At 41.7% G+C, this 5279-nt stretch overlaps 1 non-coding gene across 1 annotated transcript; it reads left to right on the top strand.

The window, feature by feature from the left end:
* The first annotated feature begins 3608 nt into the window (after positions 1 to 3608).
* Trnat-ugu lies at positions 3609 to 3683 on the top strand. Its single transcript has one exon. It is a non-coding gene; the product is annotated as a tRNA-Thr (tRNA).
* The last annotated feature ends 1596 nt before the right edge of the window (positions 3684 to 5279 follow it).

Here is a 5279-nt window from a genome sequence, read left to right as displayed (position 1 = left end):
ATTCGACGACGAACCTGCGTGCACGAATGGCAAAACGTCATTTTTTCGGATGAATCCAGGTTCTGTTTATAGCATCATGATGGTCTCATGCGTGTTTGGCGACATCGCGGTGAACGCACATTGCAAGCGTGTATTCCTCATCGCCATACTGGCGTATCACCCAGAGTGACGGTATTGGGTGACATTGGTTACACTTCTCGGTCACCTCTTGTTCGCATTGACGGCACTTTGAACAGTGGATGTTACGTTTTAGATGCGTTACGACCCGTGGCTCTACCCTTCATTCGATCCCTGCGAAGCCCTACATTTCAGTAGGATAATGCACGACCGCATGCTGCAGTTCCTGTACGGGCCTTTCTGGATACAGAAAATGTTCGAGTGCTGCCGTGGCCAGCTCATTCTCCAGATCTCTCTCCAATTGAAAACGTCTGGTCAATGGTAGCCGAGCAACCGGCTCGTCACAAGACGCCAGTCACTACTCTTGATGAACTGTGGTATCGTGTTGAAGCTGCATGGGCAGCTGCACCAGTACACGCTGTCCAAGCTCTGTTTGACTCAACGCCCAGGCGTGTCTAGTCCGTTATTACGGCCAGAGGTGGTTGTTCTGGGTACTGATTTCTCAGGATCTAAGCACCCAAATTGCGTGAAAATGTAATCACAAGTCAGTTCTAGTGTAATATATTTGTTCAATGAATACCTGTTTATCATCTACACTTCTTCTTGGTGCAGCAATTATAATAGCCAGTAGTGTATGTTGAAAAATGTGTGGAATAGTTTTCACACACTGCTGCGTGAGGAAGTTCGTAACTTTCTGCTACACATTCTCGTCCAACAGTAATCGTCCACATTTCAAGTCCAAGGGACCGAAGCTGTGGCACTCGCGTGGGGAGATATCGGGACTGCAAAGCGGGTGCTCCCACTTGAGTTTGCGTAACGTCTGCTGGCCTCTCAGGTCGACCGGCGTCTTGTGTCGAATCGCGACTGTACTCGGAACTTGGCGCACCATTCCACAGCGGAGGTTTTCGACATTCGCATTCTCTGATGGATCTTAATATATCTCTTAAAAAAAATTTGTAACTAATATATTTTAGTGGAAACACTCTCCTAGTAAATTCGTTAGTCCTTTGATTTATCGTGATCTGTTACTGATTTTTAGTGAAGTCAGTTTTTACGCTTAGCTTTCAAAAAAATACAAAAGAGATATAATAAGCAAAATAATGAATTTCTTAGGTAGCCAATTACGTATTATATCTGGTTTTATCGAGCGCCACGCTCCCTACAAATTACTGTAAATGCAATAGCGTAGTATTACTCAGCTCCAGTTCACTGATCTGAAATTATTACTATCACAGAAAATAGACAAGTTTTAATAAAATTATTTCTCTGGATTCCTTCAATTAATCTGACTGAATATTTTTACATAATTTCTTCCGCTCCGGCTATCAGACATTGTGCTGTGAACAAATATTTTTAAATGTACCACGTAATGGCGGCTAATTGTTAACAGTCAGAGATCACTGTTACTCGCTCCGCAACAGCTGGAAACATGCTAAATAATGTTAATTAAATATTCTTTTTATAAGATAAATGTGGCGTAGGTTCTTGAAATAACACACGGAGATCACTTTATACTAATATATTCTTACTAGGACACAATTTACACCATTAAATATTTGCAATTACGTTACGACAGAAGCAAATGCCAGTGCAGCACAATAGCTTGCGTACCTTATTCCGGCTAACACCAGAACGAACCGAACAGAACATACTAGACAGAAGAATGAGCATTGCATTGCGTTTTATACTCTTACAAAGATAATAATCCTTCTTTTAATTACGTACACATTATAATCTCATACAATAAAAATAATCTCTTTTCTGCAACTATCGATCTATATTGTATATTTTTACAGTTAGTGTTATTACCTTTCGCAGATAAATCGATGTTTGCAGTTCATTTTGAGTCACATACAGTCAGTTTTATTTATGTTTCACCTCGATAATGGTGAATATTGCAAAAGGTACACTACACGGCCCCCTGGGCTACAAGGAACACACAACTTAATGTTTGGTCCATGTCACTTTTCTTTCGTTTGTTGGTCACTTTCAGTTCACTTTACAATGTATTAGGTCATGGGTGCACATTCATTTTGAGTCTTTTTACATAACATGGCTGGGGACAGTTACAATATAACAAGCTCTTTCATTTGGACGAGGGCCGCAGGGAAACCCCAGAAAAACCTCGGCAGAGCTGATAGATTTAACCCTTTGCGTTACTTACATAAGTTGGTTCTACATGTTTTGGTATTACAAGTATTTACCTCTAATATATAATTTTCTGAAAAAAAAACAAACATATAGTTTTTATATGAAAGCGTTCAGCAAATTTTTTATTGTGTTGGTGATTTTTTTGATTTATTTTATTTATTTATTTATTTATTTATTTTTTTTTTTTTTTTTTTTTTTTTTGTCGGCGAATTTCTCGTCGTGTAGTGTGGATGACGCTGTATGTCGCTACTGCGATGCCTCGTGTCCGTTGCCACGGAGCGTCGGCTGGAAACTGTTGTCTTCTTTCTTGTCCGCAGCCGGCAGTCAGGATGTGGAGTACGGTTCGACGTTATTTTGTCTGCATGGTGCGTCTGCATTGTTGCGCACCGTTCGTTCGAGTTTTCAGCACGGGAGAGGATGTTGACTCGTGCAAATCATGAAACAAATGCACATATGTTATAGAACGGATATTGTAAGATGTTATGGTTGTGGGTAAGAATTCATTAGTGAACATTATTGCATCATCGAGGCACAGGCTCAATTACTTGGTATTTTCGTGTTCGTTTGCACGTTCTGGTGCTGAATGATGCAGGGGATATGATGCTGAATTAAGCACTGCACATCCCTGTTGTCATTACTTCGTATAGAATATTTATGTTTCACAATTTTTGTTTGACGGCGTTCCACCGTAGTTGCCCTTGTAGTAACGTCCTACTACGTGGTCCGTGACGTCATATTAATTGTTGGCGCACAGGAGGTAGCGTCCAAACTAAAAATGTTGTCTGTACAGTTTCGAACACACACTCATCACAGTTCTGTGTTTTCGGTCACTGCACACAGATATATTTTGTTAATGTTTGTACCTCGCGTTTTTTCAGTTGTACAGCACATAAGTGTTCACTGTCCAAGTTGATTACTTATACAGTTCTCAAAGTTCACACTTCCTCCGCGAATGACAACACTCTGTTATAGTTCCTGTTAGTATTATATATGACGGTAGTATCTGTTCCCGAAAGAACAGTTACCGTGGATGACCATGCAGCTTTGCTAGAAATGAAATGATAATTAAATGGACACCCTAGCTGCAAACAGGCGTTGATGTACTTCATTGGGGACATGTTGAAAATGTGTGCCCCGACCGGGACTCGAACCCAGGATCTCCTGCTTACATAGCAGATGCTCTATTCATCTGAGCCACCGCGGGCACAGAGGATAGTGCGTCTGCAGGGACTTATCCCTTGCGCGCTCCCCGTGAGATCCACATTCCCAACATGTACACAACACTACATCTCACGGGGAGCGTGCAAGGGATAAGTCCCTGCAGGCACGCTATCCTCTGTGCCCTCGGTGGCTCAGGTGGATACAGCGTCTGCCATGTAAGCAGAAGATCCCGGGTTCGAGTCCCGGTCGGGGCACACATGTTCAACATGTCCCTAATGAAGTACATCAACGCCTGTTTGCAGCTAGGGTGTCCATTTAATTATCATTCCTGTTAGTATTGCTTACAGCATGACTTTGATACAATTGTATTACATGATTACTGGTTCTTTTTTTTTTAATTTTTTTTTTTAATATCACGTAGTGACATAGATGTCTGTTCATTTACACAATATGTTACAATGAAATTTTACAGATCAAAAGCACTTTTGTTCTGTTATTTCATACAATTAAGTGTTACATCATGCATACAACGGATTCTGGCCTGACTTGCAATACTTTTATGTTTGAGCATTAATAAATTTGTTATAGGGTATATTCATTTGGGGATTAGGACCGCTGCGCACGTCCTTGCTCCATAAGCTGTTAGCGTAATCGCATATCCTATAAAAGGTTTGCAACTGACAAAAACAGGCTCTAAAGTGGAGCTCTCATTTAATCTCAAATATTGTGGCTATCTGCTTGTACTTTCTGTTTTATGGTCAATGCACAGCATCGCAGATGTCACATGGTATGGGCACAGTCTTTTGCATACACCTTTTCTATTCATTTTCGCCATTCTATCATGCAGTGAAACGTCTTGTAGTAACATCGGTAGAACATTATGTGGGAAATCAGCATACATTGCACCATTTAGATTGCCATCGATGACATGGGGGGCAATTATCCTTCCTCCCACAATGCCGTACTATAAATTAACCCGCCAAAGTCGCTGATGTTCCACTTGTCGCAGCCATCGTGGATTTTCCGTTGCCCAATAGTGCATATTATGCTGGTTTACATTACCGCTGTTGGTGAATGACGCTTCGTCGCTAAATAGAACGTGTGCAAAAAATGTATCATCGTCGTGTAATTTCTCTTGTGCTCAGTGGCAGTACGGTACACGACGTTCAAAGTCGTCGCCATGCCTTTCCTGGTGCATAGAAATATGGTACGGGTGCAATCGATCTTGATGTTGCTTTCTCAGCACCGACGTTTTTGAGATTCCCGGTTCTCGCGCAGTTTGTCTGCTACCGATGTGCGGATTAACCGCGACAGCAGCTAAAACACCTACTTGGGCATCATCACTTGTTCGAGGTCGTGGTTGACCTTTCACATGTGGCTAAACACTTCCTGTTCCCTTAAATAACGTAACTATCCGGCGAACGGTCCGGACACTTGGATGATGTCGTCCAGGATACCGAGCAGCATACGTAGTACACGATATCGACCTTTTCCGCAATTGGTAAACGGTCCATTTTAACACGGGTAATGTATCACGAAGCAAATACCGACCGCACTGGCGGAATGTTACGTGATACCACGTACTTATACGTTAGTGACTATTACAGCGCCATCTATCACAAAGAGGAAGAAGTGGTCCAACTAAAACATTCATATTTCTTTGCGTACTACACGAATATGTAATAAAAATGTGGGTTCCTATTTTTAAAAACGCAGTTGATAACCGTTTGATCTATGGCAGCGCCATCTAGGGGGCCAACCATAGCGCCATCTGGTTTCCCCCTTCAAACTAGACAAGTTTCGTTGTTTGTAGTTTTTTCGTTTGACGCTTATTTCGAGAGATATTTGCC

The sequence above is a fragment of the Schistocerca americana genome, chromosome 9 (assembly GCF_021461395.2).
Source record: "Schistocerca americana isolate TAMUIC-IGC-003095 chromosome 9, iqSchAmer2.1, whole genome shotgun sequence".
In the NCBI taxonomy this organism is placed as follows: domain Eukaryota; kingdom Metazoa; phylum Arthropoda; class Insecta; order Orthoptera; family Acrididae; genus Schistocerca; species Schistocerca americana.
This window is presented reverse-complemented; position numbering and strand designations above follow the sequence as displayed.